Source organism: Erinaceus europaeus, chromosome X (assembly GCF_950295315.1).
Source record: "Erinaceus europaeus chromosome X, mEriEur2.1, whole genome shotgun sequence".
In the NCBI taxonomy this organism is placed as follows: Eukaryota; Metazoa; Chordata; class Mammalia; order Eulipotyphla; family Erinaceidae; genus Erinaceus; species Erinaceus europaeus.
The window spans coordinates 127,571,410-127,596,409 of NC_080185.1; the positions used below are offsets into that span (position 1 = coordinate 127,571,410).

At 40.4% G+C, this 25,000-nt stretch overlaps 1 protein-coding gene across 2 annotated transcripts in view; it reads right to left on the minus strand.

Moving 5' to 3' along the window:
* The window catches only part of NLGN4X (neuroligin 4 X-linked), a 144,364-nt gene that overhangs the window by 60,787 nt on the left and 58,577 nt on the right, over window positions 1-25,000 (minus strand). The window lies entirely within an intron of this gene.

Genomic DNA, 25,000 nt, shown 5'->3' on the forward strand with positions numbered 1-25,000 from the left:
TAAAAGCTCAAAAAGAAGAAGAGGGGAAAAAAAAAAGAAATTAAGAATGTCACACAAAAAAGTTGAAATCTGTTAAAACGGGGTTTACCCCTGAAAAAATAAAGAATGGAATAGGGTGGCCAATGTGAAATGCTTATCAACAGAAAGTTATGAAGACCAATTTGAAACATTACTGGCAAAAAAAAAAAAAATTGAGAGTCTGTGAGGATGTAGTTTGGGGGTTAAAATGATGCCATTGCAAAAAAAAAAAAAAGAAGAAGAAGAAAGAAAAAAGATAATGTGAGTTTAAAAACAAAAAAAAGAAAATCAAATTGATTTTTAAAAAACCCACATTATTAAGAGGCATTCAAAAAATTCACTGTGATTCAAAATTTTTAACCTAATAAGCCAAATAACTATTTTTAACAGCACTGAGGGTTTCTGGTAGTAAATTCTCGAACATGTAAGAAAAAAAGAAAAAGCAACACATTTTAAACAGCATTGTTGGAGAGATTACTACTCTTTTCTACCCCAAAATTCTTAATATTGACAACTGTTTCATGCAAGCAGAATTTAAAAAAAAAAGTTTTTCCATATATAAAAGTTGTGTTGCTAATGAATTTAAATTACTAAAGACTTAATTATTCCTCAGCATATAAATTACCAAGAACTATCATTTTTCTCTAGGTCTTTAATACACAGAAAATAAAAAGCGACCGCAACTGGTATTTCTTAAAGTCAGAATGAAACCATCAAAATCACACTCTCTCTCTCTCTCTCTCTCTCTCTCTCTCTCTCTCTCTCTGCTTGAGAAATCATTTATGAGTCTTTGAACATTATTTCTTGTTTATTATTACTAGATTTGAGGATAACAAGAAGAAATAAGATCACTTACCTTGAGAAGCTGAAAAAAATAAGTGGGACAAGGATTTCTAGGCAGGAAGGGTGAGAGAAGGGGAGGAAGAGAGAGGGAATGAGAGGGAAAGAAAGAGGCAGGGAGAGAGAGAGGAGAATGAAAAAGAAAGGGAGAGAGGAATAGAGAGGGAGAGAGAAAAAGAGAAAGGGAGGGAGAAATAAAGAGGAGAAAGAGGGAGATAAATGAAGAGAGAGATAAGAAGAGAGAGGGGGAGAGGAAGAAAGAAGGATGGAGAGAAAGGAAGGGAGAGGGGGAGAGAGGAGAGAGAGAAATGGAGAGAGGAAGAAGAGAGGGAGAGAGAAAAGGAGAGAAAGGAGAAAGGGAGAGAGAAACAAAGAAAGAGGTAAGAAGAGAGAGAGGGATGGAAATGAAGGGAGAGGGAGAGAGAGGAGAGAGAAATGGAGAAAGGAAAAGAGAGTAGAGAAAGAAGAAAGAGAAAAAGAGAGAGAGAAGAGAAAGAGGACAGGGAGAGAGAAAGGGAGAGAGAAATGAAGGAAGAGATAAGAGAGAGAGGGAGAGAGAAGGATGGAGAGAAAGGAAGGGAATGGGAGAAAGAGGAGAGAGAGAAATGGAGAGAGGAATATAGAGAGTAGACAGAGAAGGAAGAGAAAAGGAGAGAGAGAGAAGAGAGGGAGAGAAGGAGAGAGAGGAGAAAGCAAATAGAGAAGGAGAGGAACAGAAAGAGATGGAGAGAGAAACAGGAGAGAGAGCAAGTAAGAGGAGAGAAAGAGAGAGAAAAACAGGAAGAGAGAGAGGTGAAGAGAGAAGAGAAAGGGAGAGAGGAGAGGGAGAGAAAGGCAGGAAGAGAGAGAGGTGAACAGAGAGGAGAGAGAGAGGAAGTGAGAGTTGAAGAGAAAGGAAGGGAGAGAGAGGAGAGAGAAATTATAGAGGAAAAACCACGGAATATTATAACTCAATTAACAGACTGGGTGACACTCCCAAAGGCAGTGGCAGTGAAAGACCCATCCATATAATTGCCAACATTTAATTTCTGCTCAGATTTAATTCATTTATTTCCTTTTCATCGTATCTATCCTAAAATCTGTGTACTGATAAACTGATCTATCATCATATCTGATATTTGCATTCCCACTGTGTGTGTGCTTACAGCCTATTTGCATCTCCGTAACAAACACCGATTTTTTTAAAAAGAATTTTATCGCATGAACTAAAAAAAAAAAAAAAATGAATGAAATTAAAAAAAATTTTTTTTCATTGCATTTATTCATTGCATCTTAAATATGTATAAATGATGATGAGGAACCGTTTGGGACTTGATTTGCTGTGTGACTGTTGATTTTCTATGAACTTCTCTGTGTCTCTATCAAATATATAAATAAATTTTTTAAAAGACATGGGGGAAAAAATCGGCCCCCTAAACTCCTGAACTGCAAGGTGATTTACATCAGTTGTCTGGGAACCAACAGACAGCAATAGCCAGGACACAAAATACAAAAAGACATCAAAAAATAAAATGATAATAATAATAATGCTTTAAATTAAAATTTTTTAAAAACATCCAATATAGCAATGAATCAGGACAGAATCCCAGAAAAATTTTTCAAACCAGCCAGAAGGGATGGACAGACTAGACCCGCTGGACATTTTTGCAAAGACAATATCAACAAATTCAAGAGCGCTGAAATCATCCCAAGCATCTTCTCAGACCACAGTGGAGTAAACAACGGACAGAAAATTAGTGAAAGTCTCAAAAATACGGAAACTCAACAACCAACTGCTTAAGAACCGCTGGGTCCAAAAGGCATGCAAGCAAGAAATCCAAATGTTCCTAGAAGCAAGAAATCCAAATGTTCCTAGAAGCAAGAAATCCAAATGTTCCTAGAAGCAAATGAAAATGAAGACACGAGGTACCAAAATATTTAGGATGCAGTTAAGGCAGTACTGAGAGGGAAATTCATAGCCATACAAACACATATTAGACAACAAGGAAAAAAAACTCAAATAAATGACCTTACTATAGGTTTAAGGATGCAGGAGAAGAGGAACAAAGGAACTCTAAAGGAATGAGAAGGACTGAAATCACTAAAATTAGGTTAGAAATAACAATATATATATATATATATATATATATATATATATATATATATATATATATATATATATATATAGGAATCATACAAAAGATCAACAAAGGTAGATATTGGTTCTTAGAGTAAACAAAATTGACAACCCTTAGCCAGACTCACTAAAAGAAAGGGAGAAGAATTAAATAAATAGAATTGTAAAGAAAGGGGAGATATTGCAACAGGTACGGCAAAAATCCAATAAATAAAATGTTTATTATTTAAAAAATATTCTGCTGGTGGTGCTAGGGGTTGAACCAGGGGACCTCAAAGCCTCAGGCAGGAGAGTCTTTTTGTAGAACCCTTATTATTCTTATGAATTCATTCGCAAAGGATTGCTAATTATTCCCGAGTTTATTTTTACGAGTTCTCATAATGCTTAACTGGCTTAATAACAATTATGCATCAATTAAGCATCAATTAATATGTTGAGATTAATACTTTGTCAGGACAAGTTATTAAAAACACTATTTTTTTTTTACTTGACACACTTTGCTGGGAAATCAAATGAGGAGCTCAGGTGGGGCTCACCTGGCTGAGGGCACCTGTTCCCAGGCACAAGGACCCGGGTTCAAGCTTAACAAGTGGTGGAAGCTTCACAAGTGGTGGAGCAGGGTTGCAGGGGTCTCTGTCTCTCTCTCCCCTCTCTATTTCCTCCTTCCTCCTCTCAATTTCACTATGTCCTATAAAATATAATAAAAATAAATAAAAGTAAAGAATAGTTTAAATAAACTTAAAGGATAGAACAGAAGAGATTATGTTATAATATAGGAGAATAGTGTACACTGTAATAGAATAGGATAGGGTGGGGCTGAATGGAATAGAATGGAATAGAATAGATAAAATAGATAGAATAGAATATGATGAAATTGTATAGATTAGTATGAAATAATACAATAGAATATGATAGAATAGAATGGAATATGCTAGAATAGATTATGCTAGAATAATTAGAATAGAATATGCTGGAATGGAATAGAATAGGATAGGATAGGGGAGGGGAGGGGAGGGGAGGGTAAGGTGGGATGGTATGGAATAGAATGGAGTGGAATGAATAGAATACAGCAGAGTAGAGTAGAGTAGAGTTGAGTAGGGCAGGGTAGGGTAGGGCAGGGCAGAGTAGGGCAGGGCAGGGCAGGGTGGGATGGGAAGGGATGGGATGGGATAGAATAGAATAAGACAGGATAGGATAGGATAGGATAGGATAGGATAGGATAGGATAGGATAGGATAGGGTAGGGTAGGGTAGGGTAGGGTAGGGTAGGGTAGGGTAGGGTAGGGTAGGGTAGGGTAGGGTAGGGTAGGGTAGGATAGGATAGGATAGGATAGGATAGGATAGAATAGAATAGAATAGAATAGAATAGAATAGAATAGAATAGAATAGAATAGAATAGAATAGAATAGAATAGAATAGAATAGAATAGAATAGAATAGAATAGAATAGAATAGAATAGAATAGAATAGAATAGAATATGCTGAGATGATAGGATAGGATAGGATAGGATAGGATAGGATAGGATAGGATAGGATAGGATAGGATAGAACAGAACAGAACAGAACAGAACAGAACAGAACAGAACAGAATAGAATAGAATAGAATAGAATAGAATAGAATAGAATATGATGGAATGGGATGGGATGGGATGGGATGGAATGGGATGGGATGGGATGGGATGGGATGGGATGGGATGGGATGGGATGGGATAGGATAGAATAGAATAGAATAGAATAGAATAGAATAGAATAGAATAGAATAGAATAGAATAGAATAGAATAGAATAGAATAGAATTTGCTGGAATGTAATAGAACAGAACAGAATAGAATAGGATATGAAAGAATGGAATAGAATAGAAGAATAGAATAGAATAGAATAGAATAGAATAGAATAGAATAGAATAGAATAGAATAGAATAGAATATGCTGAGATGATAGGATAGGATAGGATAGGATAGGATAGGATAGGATAGGATAGGATAGGATAGGATAGGATAGAATAGAATAGAATAGAATAGAATAGAATAGAATAGAATAGAATAGAATAGAATAGAAGAATAGAATAGAATAGAAGAATAGAATAGAACAGAATAGAATATGCTAGAATGGAATGGGATGGGATGGGATGGGATGGGATGGGATGGGATGGGATGGGATGGGATGGGATGGGATGGGATGGGATGGAATGGAATAGAATAGAATAGAATAGAATAGAATAGAATAGAATAGAATAGAATAGAATAGAATAGAATAGAATAGAATAGAATAGAATAGAATAGAATAGAATAGAATAGAAAGAATAGAATATGCTGAGATGATAGGATAGGATAGGATAGGATAGGATAGGATAGGACAGGACAGGACAGGACAGGACAGGACAGAACAGAACAGAACAGAACAGAACAGAACAGAATAGAATAGAATATGCTAGAATGGAATGGGATGGGATGGGATGGGATGGGATGGGATGGGATGGGATGGGATGGGATGGGATGGGATGGGATGGGATGGGATGGGATGGGATAGGATAGGATAGAATAGAATAGAATAGAATAGAATAGAATAGAATAGAATAGAATAGAATAGAATAGAATAGAATAGAATAGAATAGAATAGAATAGAATTTGCTGGAATGTAATAGAACAGAACAGAATAGGATATGAAAGAATGGAATAGAATAGAAGAATAGAATAGAATAGAATAGAATAGAATAGAATAGAATAGAATAGAATAGAATAGAATAGAATAGAATATGCTGAGATGATAGGATAGGATAGGATAGGATAGGATAGGATAGGATAGAATAGAATAGAATAGAATAGAATAGAATAGAATAGAATAGAATAGAATAGAATAGAATAGAATAGAATGAATAGAATATGCTGAGATGATAGGATAGGATAGGATAGGATAGGATAGGATAGGACAGGACAGGACAGGACAGGACAGGACAGAACAGAACAGAACAGAACAGAACAGAACAGAACAGAACAGAACAGAACAGAATAGAATAGAATAGAATAGAATAGAATAGAATAGAATAGAATATGCTAGAATGGAATGGGATGGGATGGGATGGGATGGGATGGGATGGGATGGGATGGGATGGGATGGGATGGGATGGGATGGGATGGGATGGAATAGAATAGAATAGAATAGAATAGAATAGAATAGAATAGAATAGAATAGAATAGAATAGAATAGAGTAGAATAGAATAGAATTTGCTGGAATGTAATAGAACAGAACAGAATAGAATAGGATATGAAAGAATGGAATAGAATAGAAGAATAGAATAGAATAGAATAGAATATGCTGAGATGATAGGATAGGATAGGATAGGATAGGATAGGATAGGATAGAATAGAATAGAATAGAATAGAATAGAATAGAATAGAATAGAATAGAATAGAATAGAACAGAACAGAATAGAATATGCTAGAATGGAATGGGATGGGATGGGATGGGATGGGATGGGATGGGATGGGATGGGATGGGATGGGATGGGATGGGATGGGATGGGATGGAATAGAATAGAATAGAATAGAATAGAATAGAATAGAATAGAATAGAATAGAATAGAATAGAAAGAATAGAATATGCTGAGATGATAGGATAGGATAGGATAGGATAGGATAGGATAGGATAGGATAGGATAGGATAGGATAGGATAGGATAGAATAGAATAGAATAGAATAGAATAGAATAGAATAGAATAGAATAGAATAGAATAGAATAGAATAGAATAGAATAGAATAATCAGAATAGAATAGAATAGAATTTGCTGGAATGTAATAGAACAGAACAGAATAGAATAGGATATGAAAGAATGGAATAGAATAGAAGAATAGAATAGAATAGAATAGAATAGAATAGAATAGAATAGAATAGAATAGAATAGAATAGAATAGAATAGAATAGAATAGAATAGAATATGCTGAGATGATAGGATAGGATAGGATAGGATAGGATAGGATAGGAAATAGAATAGAATAGAATGGGCCAGGTGAGGGCTCACCTGGCTGAGGGCACCTGTTCCCAGGCACAAGGACCCGGGTTCGAGCCCCTGGTCTTTATATGCATATACACATATGTGTGTCTCTCTATGTAGCTAGAATAGATAGATGATGACCGTGGATAAATGACAGAAAGAAAGAAAGATAGGTAGATAGATGATAGATAGCTGATGGAAAGCAAGATACATGATAGATAGATGATAGACAGATGGCATATATAACTAATTTCAGGGCATTTTCTAGGGACAGGAGATTGAATCTGAGACCTAAGAGCCTCAGAGAAGAGAGTATGTAATATCAACCTTGGAGCCCCAGGCAGGAGAGTCCCTTCGCAGAACCATTCTGCTGTCTCCCGCCCTTCCAATAGAGAAGTCTCTGTTTGTCAGCCACTACTAATTACATTTTGTTCTCAAAATAGCAATTCCGAATTGTCTCTCCCGCCCCAACAAAAGACTCCAATTAGCTTATGCATCGAAGCCAAAAGGAAGAAAAAGAAAAAAAAGAAAAAAGAAAGAAAGAAAGAAAGAAAGAAAGAAAGAAAGAAAGAAAAAGAAAGAAAGAAAGAAAGGACAGGCACCAAGATTGTGATGGAAATTAGTGGTGGCCACCTCACAATTTAAAATTTATTTCTTTACAGACTGAGCCTGACCCAGAAACATCGCTGGACATAGCCGTTCCGTTTTTCTCTATTTTTTTCTTTTCTTTTCTTTTCTTTTTTTTTTTTGTTCCTTTTTAGTGAGTTTCTGAAGCTCTTGTTTGTCCTGGCTGGGAGAACTAATTAGATGACAAGAAACAAAAGGACTTTTCTCCAAGAGCTAATGAACGGTGCAATTAAGACCAGAGAAAATCCAGGTGCTTCCTGGCCAGGGGAAGAAAAAAGCCTTCCAGAACTCAGGCCACAGGATAAAATACCTCGGAGCTGCCAAAAAAGACAGAGAGAGAGAGAGAGAGAAATTATCCTGAGAAATTGCTTCTTTTCTTCTTTCTTGGGCCCCTTCCAAAGGAAAAAAAATTGAAGGCCAAGAAAAGAGGTCTATCTGTCTAATAATCAACATTGTTAAAAAATAAAGAAAGAAACAAACATCCAGGGGAAAAATGATCGTCAGTGTTTAGAAATCATATTTAGAGATATTGCCGCCCTCTCCAAAAAAAAAAAAAAAACAGACAAAAAAGGGTGACTTTTTAAAATAATAATAATAATGGTTCTGCACACAGACACTCCTGCCTGAGACTCTGAGGCCCCAGGTTCCATCCCCAGCACCACCAGCAGCCAGGGCTCAGCAGGGCTCTGGGAAATAATAATAATAATAATAATGATAACAATAATAATAATAATGGTTCTGCACACAGACTCTCCTGCCTGAGGCTCTGAGGCCCCAGGTTCCATCCCCAGCACCACCAGCAGCCAGGGCTCAGCAGGGCTCTGGAAAATAATAATAATGATAATAATAATAATAATAATAATGGTTCTGCACACAGACTCTCCTGCCTGAGGCTCTGAGGTCCCAGGTTCCATCCCCAGCACCACCAGCAGCCAGGACTCAGCAGGGCTCTGGGAAATAATAATAATAATAATGGTTCTGCACACAGACTCTCCTGCCTGAGGCTCTGAGGCCCCAGGTTCCATCCCCAGCACCACCAGCAGCCAGGGCTCAGCAGGCCTCTGGGAAATAATAATAATAATAATAATAATAATATTGGTTCTGCACACCGACTCTCCTGCCTGAGGCTCTGAGGCCCCAGGTTCCATCCCCAGCACCACCAGCAGCCAGGGCTCAGCAGGGCTCTGGGAAATAATAATAATAATAATAATATTGGTTCTGCACACAGACTCTCCTGCCTGAGGCTCTGAGGCCCCAGGTTCCATCCCCAGCACCACCAGCAGCCAGGGCTCAGCAGGGCTCTGGGAAATCATCATCATCATCATCATCATTATCATCATCATCATCATCATGGAGCAGCCAGGGCTCGTGGGGCTATTGTCTCTGTTTCTCTCATCTCTCTATCTACATATCTACCTGTCTACCTGGTACACCTGGTCGAGTGCACGTGTTATAATGTGCAAGGTCCCCAGTTCAAGCCCCCAGTCCCCACCTGCAGGGGTGAGGAAGCAGGGCAGAAGGTGTGTCTCTGTCTCTCTCCCTCTTTGTCTCCCCTTCCCTCTCAATATCTGGCTATCTCTTTCCAATAAATAGAGTACAAAAATACAAACGTGATCGAAATTTTTAAAAAACTCATTTACAACAGTTAGCTAGGTATGACATAATAGATGAACACATAATAGATTATTGATGGTGTCTACAGAGATGGATTGCCTGATGATATGAAGGTAAAGATATATTGATAATATGTGATGGATAGATGATAGATAAATAGATGATAGATGGATAGATGATAGATGGATGGATAGATAAGATATATTGATAGATAGATGGATAGCTAGATGGGTGGAAGATAGATTAGATAGATGAGAGATAGATTAGATAGATGATAGATATATAGACATATAGATGGATGATGGATGGATAGATTAGATAGATGATAGATATAGATAGACATATAGATGGATGATGGATGGATAGATAGATTAGATAGATGATTGATAGATAAATGGGTGATGGATGGATAGATAGATTAGATAGATGATAGATTAGATAGATGATAGACAGATTAGATAGATGATAGATGGATGATGGATGGATAGATTAGATAGATGATAGATAAATGCGTGATGGATGGATAGATAGATTAGATAGATGATTGATAGATAAATGGGTGATGGATGGATAGATAGATTAGATAGATGATAGATTAGATAGATGATAGACAGATTAGATAGATGATGGATGGATAGATTAGATAGATGATAGATAGATAAATGCGTGATGGATGGATAGATAGATTAGATAGATGATAGAGTAGATAAATGATAGATAAATGGATGATGGATGGATAGATAGATGATAGATTAGATAGATGATAGACAGATTAGATAGATGATAGATGGATGATGGATGGATAGATTAGATAGATGATAGATAAATGGGTGATGGATGGATAGATAGATTAGATAGATGATAGACAGATAAATGGGTGATGGATAGACAGATTAGATAGATGATAGATAGATAAATGGATGACGGATGGATAGACAGATTAGATAGATGATAGGTAGATAAATGGATGATGGATGGATAGATAGATTAGATAGATGATAGATTAGATAGATGATAGATAGATTAGATAGATGATAGATTAGATAGATGATAAATGGATGATGGATGGATAGATAGATGATAGATTAGATAGATGATAGATAGATGGATGATGGATGGATAGATAGATATGTGATAGATAATGGTAGGTAGATCGATAATGGAGGGGTTGTATATAATGAGAGATAAACAGAGAGGTTGATGCATGGATATATGGATAGATATGGAAGGGTTGTGATAGACAATGGGGACCTTCAGAATCAATAGAAGATAGCTAGACTGATATGTGAGAGATATGTAGATAGATGATAAACTCACAGACCACTGATGGCACAGGTACCCGCCCAAGAATCCGGGTTCGAGGCAGGTCTGCAGGAGATTATCTTTCTCTCTCCCTCTCTATCTCTCTATTTTGCCCTCCTCTCTCAAGTTATTTCTGTCCTGTCTAATAAAATGGAAAAAAAGTGTATATATATGGACCCAGGTAGCAGTGGATTCATAGTGCAATCACAGAGCTCTAGTGGTGACCCTGAAACCAAAAATAAATAAATAAAATTAAATAAAATAGATATATAGTAGATTGATAGATGATAGGAATATGATAGATGATAGATAAATGATAGACAAATATAGATATGTGATAGATAGATGGATAGAGATAGATTAGGTATGTAGATTAGATAGATAGATGATAGATATAAAGATAATAGGTGATAAATAGGTGATTGATAAATGATAGAAAGATAGATCACAGATGATAGAGATAGATAATAGATGATGAAAAAATAGATGATTGATTGATAAATGATAGAAAGATCATAGATGATATAGATAACAGATGATAGTTGAATAGATAAATAAATAGATAAATGATTGATGATAAATAGATGATAGATAGATAGATAGATAGATAGATAGATAGATAGATAGATAGATAGATGATAGATAGATAGACACGCAGATGAGGGAGGGAGTTAGAGAGGAAAGGAGAAAGAGAAGTCTGTATGCACTCAGTGTTTAACTTCCTACTCTGCTGGTTCCCGCTATGGTTCCCAGTAGTGAAATCTTGAGTAGGCAAAGAGGATTAGAATGAAGGAGGAGGAGGAGGAGGCACTCAGCTTAATGATTCTGTCCCCAGAGGAAAGACAGACAGACTTAGGCGCCGGGGTCAGGACAAGGGGTGGGGACAAGCCCAGAGAGGGCTAAGTCACTCGGTCCCTGAAGGGGCCACTATATGGCCTTCAAAGAGACTGGTTATTTGCTCAAAAGAGATAGATGATGATAGATAGGCAGGTAGATAGATAGATGATAGATAGCTAGATGATAGGTAGATGATAGATGATAGAATAGATAATAGATAGATGATAGGTAGATGATAGATGATAGAATAGATAATAGATGATAGGTAGATGATAGATGATAGAATAGATAATAGATAGATGATAGGTAGATGATAGATGATAGAATAGATAATAGATGATAGGTAGATGATAGATGATAGAATAGATAATAGATAGATGATAGGTAGATGATAGATGATAGAATAGATAATAGATAGATGATAGGTAGATGATAGATGATAGAATAGATAATAGATAGATGATAGGTAGATGATAGATGATAGAATAGATAATAGATAGATGATAGGTAGATGATAGATGATAGAATAGATAATAGATAGATGATAGGTAGATGATAGATGATAGAATAGATAATAGATAGATGATAGGTAGATGATAGATGATAGAATAGATAATAGATAGATGATAGGTAGATGATAGATGATAGAATAGATAATAGATAGATGATAGGTAGATGATAGATGATAGAATAGATAATAGATAGATGATAGGTAGATGATAGATGATAGAATAGATAATAGATAGATGATAGGTAGATGATAGATGATAGAATAGATAGATGATAGATAGCTAGATGTTAGGTAGAAGATAGATGATAGAATAGATAATAGATGATAGATAATAGATGATAGCTAGACGTTAGATGATAGATGATAGAATAGATAATAGAGATGATAAATCGATGATAGAATAGATGGATGGATAGATAATAGATGATAGGTAGATGGTAGATGATAGATATAAATAGATTATATGGATACATAGACGATAGATGATAGATAAATGGTAGGTAGATATGGATAGACAGATGATAGATGATAGAATAGATAATAGCTAGATGATAGGTAGATGATAGATGATAGAATAGATAGATGATAGATAGCTAGATGTTAGGTAGAAGATAGATGATAGAATAGATAATAGATGATAGATAATAGATGATAGCTAGACGTTAGATGATAGATGATAGAATAGATAATAGAGATGATAAATCGATGATAGAATAGATGGATGGATAGATAGATAATAGATGATAGGTAGATGGTAGATGATAGATAGATATAAATAGATTATATGGATACATAGACGATAGATGATAGATAGATAGATAGATAGATAGATAGATAGATAGATAGATAGATAGATAGATATAGACAGAAGGAAGAGCATCTCTACGACAGGTGCAATGATCTGGGATTGATCTCAGGACTTCATACTTGAAAGTGAAAGTCTGTTATCGACCGGGTAAGGATACAAGCTGTAACATATCCATCTTTTAAAGAATTCTTTCACTTTTATGAGCAGCAGAGAGACCAGACAAACGAACGCTCACGCCCTGGAATGTGTGGTTTGGGTTTTCAGATCCAACAACTCATACTTGCAAATCCTAAACTTGGCGGCTAAAATTTCTCTCTCTTTCTAGCCCTGAATGATGATGTGTTTTGTTTTTTTTGAGGGGGGGCTTAAAATTATATTAGACAACCTTTTGAAGAATATTAACCAGTAACAGTGGTACCCACAATGTTTTGTATTTGTGTATCCTTGTCAATACGGACATGAAGAGCTGTGTTCTTTTATCCGATTTTTAGAATAGATGTTGCATTATAACTTTTTAATATTTATTTATTCTCCTTTGTTGCCCTTGCTGTTTTATTGATGTCGTTGTTGTTGGACAGGACAGAGAGAAATGGAGAGAGGAGGGGGAAGACAGAGAGGAGGAGAGAAAGACAGACACCTGCAGACCTGCTTCACCGCCTGTGAAGCGACTCCACTGCAGGTGGGGAGCCGGGGGCTCGAACTGGGATCCTTATGCCGGTCCTTGCGCTTTGTGCCACCTGCGCTTAACCCGCTGCGCTACTGCCCGACTCCCTGTATTATAATTCTTTTAAACATTTATTTAAGTGTTGATGAGAAAGATAGAAGGAGAGAGAAAGAAGTAGACATCACTCTGGTCCATGTGCTGCTGGGGATTGAACTCAGGACCTCACCTTGAGACTCCAACGCTTTACCCATTACACCACCTCCCAGACCACATTAATTTATATATATATATATATATATATTATAGTTTCCTGTGTTACAGTATGCTGTGCCTTAACCAAAAAGAAGGCAAGGAAGCAACTATTTAATTATCCCGAGCTGTCATTTTCAGAGAAATTAAAGGCAGAAAGTTATGACGGCAATAAAAGCCAAGCTGAGTGATTTATCTTTTTATTTTTATTTTTCTCCATTCAAAGAATGCTTTATTGTGATGATTAAAATAACAGGACCGGCTGGGGAATTGACTGTATTTCTATAACTGATTTTGGAAGATGTTTGGAGAAAAAGAAATAAGAAGAATAATTTTTCCTGACTGGTGGTGGTAGAATAGGAAACAAAACAACAACAACAACAAAAAACAAAGAAACAAAAACCTGATTGTGTCTTCCCTTTGGTAGGAATCAAACAATGTTAAAACTTTTATAGGTCTCTGATATCTACCTGAGATTGTTATTAAAATCTTCACGCATTGCATTTACAAACTGACACTGCAGATTTTTCAGTGGTGAGGGTTTTTATTGAAATGTTTCTGCATTCAAGGAATGGAAGATAAATCCTTTTACATACACACACGTATCCCTCACGTTTTCTTTAGACTTTTGGCTGGTAGAATATATTTTGAGACTCAGTGCAACCCTGAAACAATAGCAAAGAGCTTGAGATTAAATTGAAATATATATTTTAAACTCATTTAATCTTGAAATATATATATATATATGGGGCTCAGCACAACCCTGAAACAATAGCAAAGAGCTTGAGATTAAATTGAAATGTATTTTTAAAACTCATTTAATTTTGAAAAAAAAAATATATATAGGGGTCGAGGGGTAGTGCAGTGGGTTAAGCGCAGGTGGCGCAAAGCGCAAGGACCGGCATAAAGATCCCGGTTCGAGCCCCCGGCTCCCCACCTGCAGGGGAGTCGCTTCCCAGGCGGTGAAGCAGGTCTGCAGGTGTCTGTCTTTCTCTCCCCCCTCTCTGTCTTCCCCTCCTCTCTCCATTTCTCTCTGTCCTATCCCACAACGATGACAGCAACAACAGCAATAATTATAATGACAGCAAACAGGGCAAAAAAAAACAAGGAAAAAATGGCCTCCAGGAGCAGTGGATTCATGGTGCAGGCACTGAGCCCAGCAATAACCCTGGAGGCAAAAATAATAATAATAATAATGATATATATAGGTGAGAGAGAGAGAGAGAATGGCAAAGAGCAAAGAACAAAATGAGAACACAGCATGGAAATTTCCTTCAAAGCAGTAGAGGCTGGGCTTGAACCTGGATCATGCACAAGGCAAAGGAGCAGACTGTCCAGGTTGAGCGATGTTACCGGATACGGATTAATTGGTTGGTTGGTTGGTTGACTGATTCTTGCAAAGAAAGAGACCCACGGACTGGGGGAGGGAGGGACGGAATAAAGTCAAAGAGATCACAGCAGAGAAACGTCAATGCAACGAAAATTCGGTTCAAACTTGGGTCTTCCAAATGAGCAAAGCGACATGAACTATCTTGTCAATGCTAGGATGAATTTTTTCCTTTCTTTTCTTTCTTTCTTTCTTTCTTTCTTTCTTTCTTTCTTTCTTTCTTTTTTTCCCTCCAGAGTCTTTCTGAATTCTAGCTGTTGGTGGTGCTGGGGATTTAATCTGGGATCTCAGAGCCATAGGCAGGAAAGTCCTTTTGCATCCTTCTCCTTCTCCTTCTAATTATTATTATTTCCGAGAGCCCAGCTCATCTCTGGCTGCTGGTGGTGCTGGGGATAGAACCTGGGGCCTCAGAGCCTCAGGCAGGAGAGTCTGTATGCAGAACCATTATTAATTATTATTATTATTATTATTATTATTATTATTATTATTATTATTTCACAGAGCCCTGCTGAGCCCTGGCTGCTGGTGGTGCTGGGGATGGAACTTGGGGCCTCAGAGCCTCAGGCAGGAGAGTCTGTGTGCAGAACCATTATTATTATTATTATTATTATTTCCCAGAGCCCTGCTGAGCTCTGGCTGCTGGTGGTGCTGGGGATGGAACCTGGGGCCTCAGAGCCTCAGGCAGGAGAGTCTGTGTGCAGAACCATTATTATTATTATTATTATTATTATTTCCCAGAGCCCTGCTGAGCTCTGGCTGCTGGTGGGGCTGGGGATGGAACCTGGGGCCTCAGAGCCTCAGGCAGGAGAGTCTTGTGCAGAACCATTACTATTATTATTATTATTATTATTATTATTATTATTATTTTCCAGAGCCCTGCTGAGCCCTGGCTGCTGGTGGTGCTGGGGATGGAACCTGGGGCCTCAGAGCCTCAGGCAGGAGAGTCTGTTTGCAGAACCATTATTTATTATTATTATTATTATTATTATTATTATTATTATTATTATTATTATTTCCCAGAGCCCAGCTCAACTATGGCTGCTGGTGGTGCTGGGGATTGAACCCGGAGCCTCAGAGCCTGAGGTATGAGAGTCTATATGCAGAAACACTGTGCTATATTCCCAGACCTATACTGAATTCTTTTATGCATCCGATGTGAGCTCATATTACAAAGAAAACTGGTGTTCATTGGCACTGAAAAATCTACTGAAATACTATATTTGAAAAAAATTGGTATATTATTATTATTATTATTATTTTGCCTCCAGGGTTGTCTCTGGGGCTTGGTGGCAGCACTATGAATTCACTCCATTTTAATGGACAGGACAGAGAGAAGTTGCGAAAAAATGGGGAGATAAAGAGGGAGAGAGACAGACACCTGCAGACCTGCCTCACTGCTTGTGAAACTTCCAGCCCCCATGGGTGGGGAGCTGCGGCTCGAACCCGGATCCCTGAGCGGGTCCCGTCGCTACATGTGCTTCACTGGGCTCCCGGCCGCTGGAATTTAGAATCCCAAAGTCTTGAGGAATCCGACTGAATAAAACCTTGCGACTGTCCATAAAGAAAGACCTTGCTTTGGAAGCAAATCAGAAACGTCCGATCTCCCTGTTGTCTAGAGACGCAACATAAGTGATTTTTATAGCAAAAAAAAAAAAAAAGTAAATAAACAAATAAAATAAATAACTCTGATAAGGATTTCCCCGGACAAAAGGGTAGAAGCCATTCCTAGAGTAATAACCTCATTTCTTTGATAATTACACGCAATTTCAGGTGTTTACAGAAACACCCACGGCTTCTGAATCAAGGTTTTGATTGTAATTATAACTCTGAGACGAGGAAATGGAGGAATGACTCAATCCAGTAGAAAGTATGTCACAACACAGAAGCGATCATCAGACAGAGACGGGTAAATAGTGTGAACATGTCATCGAGAGGCGTGGAGCGAGAAAAATAAACCTCGGGGAGACGGCTCAGTGGTCAGAGACCAGAACAAGCGGCCTGAGCCCCCCCAGAGTCCTGGGTTCCAGCTCGGGCTCCCTCTCAGGCTAGGGTGCCACTTTCTCTCATTCAAATCAATCAATAATCAATAATATCCTGAAATGTCCAGGGAGGGCCAGCTCAGCTGTCAGAGCCCAGGATGTATGAGCAGTCTGAGCCCTCAGAGTCCTGGGTTCCAGCCCCGGCTCCCCTTCAGGTCAGGGCCCTGCAAGGTTCTCTCTCTCATCAAACAATAATCAATTAAAGCCCATGAAATGTCCAACAACTAGAAGCATGAAAAACCATCCAATGTTACCCAACATGCCACATGCATGGCTGATACAAAGACATAAAAAATCAGTAGTTGTGGGAGTCGGGCGGTAGGGCAACGGGTTAAGGGCACGTGGCACAAATTGCAAAGACCAGCATAAGGATCCCGGTTCGAGCCCCCGGCTCCCCACCTGCAGGGGAGTCGCTTCCCAGGCGGTGAAGCAGGTCTGCAGGTGTCTGTCTTTCTCTCCCCCTCTCTGTCTTCCCCTCCTCTCTCCATTTCTCTCTGTCCTATCTAACAATGACAATATCAATAACAAAAATAACTACAACAATAAAACAACAACAATAACAAATACAACAATAAAGAAAAAAAAAAAAAAAAGGGCAACAAAAGGAAATAAATCGTAAAAAAAAGAAAAGAAATTAGTAGTTGTCATCATTGTCTTTTCAAATTTCCAGAGATGACAGAGCCTGAAACTATAAATGAATACTGAAAGGATACACCAACAGTTGAAAAAAAAATACATACATATATATATTATTGGGAAAATTGATGATGATGATTTGTACAGAGATTAGATCATAAACAAGGTTGAGAGAGGATGCGACCATGTCCACTGGTTTGACTGATGTCAGAGAGGTAGGTGTCCTTGATTGTGAAAATGTACATTAGCTATTTATTCTGAAACATGACCAAGAAGAAATCTTGGTACATGACTCGTGATTCCAAGGAATATTGGACATTAAACCAGCTCCCCCTGCTCCATCTTCCATTGTTGACACTATGGCCTATTTCCTTGTTTTTTCTGATTTATCTTCTTTCTACCTCGAGACCCGCCCTGCCTGCAGGGTGTTAGTTAATCCCGCCAGTTAAAACCATCGCCACAGTGGCGAAGGCCGTGTCTACCTTCCCAGCATGCCTTTTGCCTCTCTCCACGCCCTTTCCTAGCCGTTTCCATTTCCGACTGCCACTTCCGGTTTTATCCCATAAAACCCACTTCCGTTTCTGGTTTCACTCTCTTTTCTCTCCTGTGTCCCGACCTGGAGAAGGGCCGGCTTGGTGCAAAGTGGGAGGCGGCCATTGTGGTTTGGCGCCATGTGACTTAACTCGCTGTGCTCACACCCGACTCCGGGATGCTCCCGTGTGAATAAAGAATTGCATCAACACGCCACCACAAGTTCCTGGATGCTCTCTCCTGTCCGCAAGTCTAGCCCGTCAAAGGAAGACTGAACAGGTGTGAGATAAGGAGCTTTTTTTTTTCATTTAATTTAATTTTTTTCTGCGGACACTCGAATTCAGCTCCACATCTTGGACTTCAGAGCCAAGTAAGGAAGACAAATTACCTGGAACGTGGACAAAAAGCCAAAAGCCAAAAATAAAAAAATAAAAATAAAAAAAAGATTCTGAAAACACTGGTTATTCTCCAAAGGGCAATATAATTTCTTTGAACAGTATTCCTCTTTCCATTCAATAGTCTTCTAAAACTGGGAAAGGGAAGACAGAGCTCTCACAGCACATGGGTGTGTAAAAAGATATTTTGGGAGTCGGGCGGTAGTGCAGTGGGTTAAATGCATGTGGCGCAAAGCACAAGGACTGGCATATCATCCCAGTTCAAGCCGCCGGCTCCCCACCTGCAGGGGAGTCGCTTCACAGGTGGTGAAGCAGGTCTGCAGGTGTCTGTCTCTCCTCCTCTCTCCATTTCTCTCTGTCCTATCCAACAACGACAACATCAATAACTACAACAATGACAAATAAATTTAAAAAATAAGAAAAAGATCTTTTAATCAAACCAAGCTTGAGACCAACAGGGACTCAGAGGTCACACAGGCTCCTGGGCTGAATATGAACAGAGACGGGCCCTGGAACAGATCAAAAGGGTCTACAGTCCAGGGTATTGATACACTATTGCCATATTTTGGGGGTTACTCTCGGCCCTGACCCAGCTTCCTGTTCCTATTCCCAACTCCGACACCATCTCCCCAGACAAGACTTGCAGCCCACCTGCACGTTACCTGTCGGGCTCAGGTGACAAGGACTAAAGTCACGGGCCCCTTGGAATAGACCTAAAATAGATGTCCTGGCTTCTTCCCACAGGAAGACCTCAAACTTCACCTACTCTCACTTTGGATGGGGACACGGGACTCTGGGGGGTGGGAACGGGATGGAGTTGTACCCCTGTTAGCTTGTTAATTTTGTAAATCAATATTATCCGACTGATAAAATTAGAAAAAAAAATGTGTCTGAAACAAGGAAACAATACATAGAGCTTTCGAAGATCCGTCTCAACTTCTAAACAATTAGCAAGATCAACAGTGCATCTGCTCAAAATGTAAATGCGGCAAATAAACAAGCCTGATCTATGTAACAGCTGCTCTCGGCACAAGGCGAGAAGGAACAGAGACAATAAATGTTTGGTTTTATTTTCCTCAAGCTCAAAGGGATGGGGCCTCGTTCAGCTCGAAAGACCTTTATTCATTCTCACAAACAACTTCCTCACACAAAACACCAAGAAACCATTCCTTGGATGGCATTTTCTTTTGAAGAGGGGCGGGAAATAAATATATTTATAGATCTGATTCCCCTCACAGAAGACCTGCCTCTGATTTTTTTTCTTTCTTAGCTTCTTTCTTTATTAAAGATTGTATTTGTTTGTTCATGAGAAAGATAGACATCACTCTGGTCCATGTGCTGCTGGAGATCGAACTCAGGTCCTCATGCTTGAGGGTCCGATGCTTTGCCCACTGTACCACCTCCCAGATGACGATGTTTCTGAGAACAAGATGCGAAATACAGCAGAAAAACCAGGCTCCCTGTTCATTATATTTAATGAAACTCTGGGCATGCTTGGGGAAATAGAGCTACAATTCCAGGAGTTGGCTCATAAAATGACACTTGTATTAAAAATTCAACACCAAATATGAATAGATATGGGCCCTGGATCAGACCAATGGGGTTTATAATTAATGGTATTGATCTACTTTTCCCATATTTGGGAGCTTGTCTCTGCCCTGATTCAACGCTCTAGTCCTATTCCCAACTGTGACACCATTTCTCTAAATAATACTTTCCTGCAGGTTACCTGTCGGGCTCAGGAAAAAATTAATAAAGTCACAGGCCCCTTGGAATAAACCTAAAATAGACGTCCTGGCTTCTCCCCACATGAAGACCTCGAGTTCCATCTGCTCTGTTCCTACCTTTGGGTTCCTGATTATTAAACACTTTGTCTTGTTCAAGCCCCTGGCTCCCCACCTGCAGGGGAGTCGCTTCCCAGGCGGTGAAGCAGGTCTGCAGGTGTCTGTCTTTCTCTCCCCCTCTCTGTCTTCCCCTCCTCTCTCCATTTCTCTCTGTCCTATCCAACAACAACAACATCAACAACAACAATAGTAACCACAACAATAAATAAAATAAAATAAAAATATAAATCCTAGTCCTATTCCCACCTCCGACACCATCTCCCCAGACAAGACTTGCAGCCCACCTGCATGTTACCTGTCGGGCTCAGGTGACAAGGACTAAAGTCACAGGCCCTTGGAATAGACCTAAAACAGACGTCCTGGCTTCTTCCCACAGGAAGACCCCTACTTCCATCTGCTCTGTTCCTACCTTTGGGTTCCTCGTTATTAAACCCTTTGTCCTGCTTTATATCTTAATAAAGAATTTGGGTCCAGGCTTCCAGAGGGATAAAGAACAGGGAAGCTTCCAATGGAGGGGATGGGACAGGGAACTCTGGTGGTTCCGATTGTAACGAATTGTAGCCCTCTTATCCCACAATCTTGTCAATTATTATTAAATCACTAGTAATAACGTAAGAATTCTAGCCCTATTCCCAACTCTGACACCATCTCCCCAGACAAGACTTGCAGCCCACCTGCACGTTACCTGTCGGGGACAGGTAACAATGAATAAAGTCACAGGCCCCTTGGAATAGACCTAAAACAGACGTCCTGGCTTCTTCCCACAGGAAGACCCCTAGTTCCATCTGCTCTGTTCCTACCTTTGGGCTCCTGGTTATTAAACACTTTGTCCTGCTTTATATCTTGATGCTTCTCAGACACCAAGTCGCAGATGCTGCCGTGACGCCAACCTGACCCCCCTGGGCAGACGCCCTCACCCGTGTATCCTGGAGCCTCCCCTCCCCAGAGCCCTGCCCCACTAGGGACAGACAGACACAGGCTGGGGGTGTGGATCCACCTGCCAACACCCATGTCCAGAGGAGAAGCAATGACAGAAGCCACAACTCCCACCTTCTGCTCCCCAGAAAGAATTTGGGTCCAGGCTCCCAGAGGAATAAAGAACAGGGAAGCTTCCAATGGAGGGGATGGGACAGGGGACTCTGGGGGTGGGAACTGGGTGGGATTGTCCCCCTGTGATCTTACAGTCTTGTCTACCATTATAAATTCACTAATAAATTTTTTTTAATTCAGCACCATGGATAGCTAATGACTCCTCAAAAGGACTCTACAACTATCTCCAGTAATGGATGCTTTTCCCCTTCCTTCCGCTCTTTCTCTCTCTGTAAATAGTCCAAGATAAAACGCACAACCACAGTCCCAGGTGGTGGTGCAGCAGGTTAAGTGTTCGTGGCGCACAAGGACCGGCATAAGGATCCCGGTTTGAGCCCCCGGCTCCCCACCTGCAGGGGAGTCGCTTCACAAGTGGTGAATCAAGTCTGCAGGTGTCTGTCTTTCTCTCCCCATCTCGGTCTTCCCCTCCTCTCTCCATTTCTCTTTGTCCTGTCCAATGACAGCAACAATGACAATAATAACCACAACAATGATAAAACAACAAGGGCAACAAAGGGTTTCCAGGAGCAGTGGATTCATGGTGTAGGCACTGAGCTCCAGCAATAACCCTGGAGGCAAAGAAATATATATAAAAATAAATAAATATTAAAAAAAAACAGGAATATCTGATGATAAAGAGAACCTACAGTTTTGTCCTGCTTTCAAGGACAATGAGAGACAGCTAGAGACAGATTTCCCCGACGTTGAGGGAGGGAGGGAGGGAAGGAGGGATTTTTATGTATCTGAACGTCTAGCTGTCGGAGATGGTTATCTTCAACTGATGTCTTTTTGCTCTTTCCTGTGGTAAATCGAAGATAACCGCAGAAGATCACCAAGTGTGACCTCGGGGGATGAGATTCAAAATTGGAAATAATAACTCTTCCGCGGCTGTCTGGCGAAAGAATTGTTCCATTATTTTTTTCCCCGAGCCTTTGCTTGAGCTGTGCAATATCCTCAGAGCTCAGCTCCCGGTCTTCTCAAGACGTGTGTGTGTGTATTTCAACCTTTTCTGAATGTCGGCCATCACAGCTCCGTCTTGCCTGGATGCTGCTGGCTTATCTGCGTCCACATGCAAATGGAGCAGTTGTCTCTCTCTTCCAGTTTTTCTTTGTTCCTCCAAGCATCTCCCCGTTAACCCTGCCTCATTCGTTTCTCGAACACCATCCTCTGTGATGAAGGTCAGCTCTCCAAATGATGCGCCTACACCTTTCCATCCCCGCTGACCGCAACTTAGACGTTGACTAAACCATAGGATAAGAGGGGTACAACTCCACACAATTCCCACCACCAGAACTCCGTATCCCATCTCCTCTCCTGATAGCTTTCCTATTCTTTATCCCTCTGGAAATATGGACCCAGGGTCATTATGGGGTGCAGAAGGTGGAAGGTCTGGCTTCTGTAATGGGTTCCCCGCTTCTTCTTCTTCTCCTTCTCCTTCTCCTTCTCCTTCTCCTTCTCCTTCTCCTTCTCCTTCTCCTTCTTCTTCTTCTTCTTCTTCTTCTTCTTCTTCTTCTAGCGTTTGCCCTTCTTCCGTAGCCAGTCAACAGCGTCAGGTTGAGCCTGATGTCAAGTTTCGAGACCACCTTTGAATCTGGAGAGGTGGCAGTCGTTGACTATGTGGGTCATAGTCTGTCTGGAGCCGCAGGGGCAGTTCAGGTCGTCTCTGGCTCCCCAGCGATGGAACATAGCGGCGCACCGGCCATGGCCTGTTCGATAGCGATGGAGGAGGGCCCAGTCATAACGTGCCAGGTCAAAGCCGGGTGGACGCTCGCAGGGGTCTGTGATGAGGTGTTTGTTCTTGACCTCAGCTGACTGCCAACTCTGTTTCCAAGAGACTGGAACAGAGAAGTTCAGTGTAGGCGTAGGGGACCAGATTGGGTGACGAGACGTCAAGCGTTGGACAGGGTGGGCGAAGATCTCCGCGTATATTGGCAGGTCCGGTCGAGCGTAGACGTGGGAAATGAACTTGGATGATGCCGCATCCCGACGAATATCTGGCGGGGCGATGTTGCTGAGAACCGGCAGCCATGGGACCGGGGTGGAACGGATGGTTCCAGAAATGATCCTCATGGATAATATCCCCGCTGAACATGGGTGTTGACAGGTCTTTTTTTTTCTAATAGAGACATTGGCGCACATTGGCGCACCTTCTGAATGCACCTGTTCTCAGGCACAAAAACCCAAGTTCAAGCCACCGGTTCTCACCTACAGGTACAAAGCTTTGCCAGTAGTGAAGCAGGGCTGCAGGTGTCTGTCTCTCTGTCTCTCTCCCTCTCAGTTTCTGGCTGTCTCTATCCAATAAATAGGCAAAGATAATAAAAAATTTAAAAAGAGAGAGAGAGAGAGAGAATGAACACTTCTGGAGACAGGTGTCGGCGCACCTGGTTGAGTGCACGTGTTACAATGCGGGAGGACCCAGGTTGGAGCCCCTGGTCCCCACCTGCAGGGGGAAGGCTTTTTAAACGGCGAAGCAGGGCTGCCCGTGTCTCTCTGTCTCTCTCCCTCTCTCCCTCCCCCTGCCCTTTCCAATTTTCTGGCTGTTTCTACCCAATAAAATAAATACAAATAATTCAAAAGAGGGAATGAAGATACCGTGTTCTTCGGGATTCATGTCTCATGTGTTCTTTGGGAACTGAAACTTGGAAACTCAGAGTCTCAGGCATGAGAGTTTATTTTATTTTTTGGCAAAAATATTATTATTGTTATGGTTGTTGTTATTATTTCCCCTGAGCCCTGCTGAGCTCTGGCTGCTGGTGGTGCTGGGGATGGAACGTGCGGCCTCAGAGCCTCAGGCAGGAGAGTCTGTGTGCAGAACCATTATTATTATTATTATTATTTCCCAGAGCCCTGCTGAGCCCTGGCTGCTGGTGGTGCTGGGGATGGAACCTGGGGCCTCAGAGCCTCAGGCAGGAGAGTCTGTGTGCAGAACCATTATTATTATTATTATTATTATTATTATTATTATTATTATTATTTCCCAGAGCCCTGCTGAGCCCTGGCTGCTGGTGGTGCTGGGGATGGAACCTGGGGCCTCAGAGCCTCAGGCAGGAGAGTCTGTGTGCAGAACCATTATTATTATTATTATTATTATTATTATTATTATTATTATTATTATTTCCCAGAGCCCTGCTGAGCCCTGGCTGCTGGTGGTGCTGGGGATGGAACCTGCAGCCTCAGAGTCTCAGGCAGGAGAGTCTGTGTGCAGAGCCATTATTATTATTATCATTATTATTATTATTATTATTTCCCTGAGCCCTGGCTGCTGGAGGTGCTGGGGATGGAACCTGGGGCCCCAGAGCCTCAGGCAGGAGCGTCTGTGTGCAGAACCATTATTATTATTATTATTATTATTATTATTTCCTAGAGCCCTGCTGAGCCCTGGCTGCTGGAGGTGCTGGGGATGGAACCTGGGGCCCCAGAGCCTCAGGCAGGAGCGTCTGTGTGCAGAACCATTAAGCTGCCTTGCCCCCAGCTCTGAAGCCTTTTCCCGTCTGCAGCACGGGGC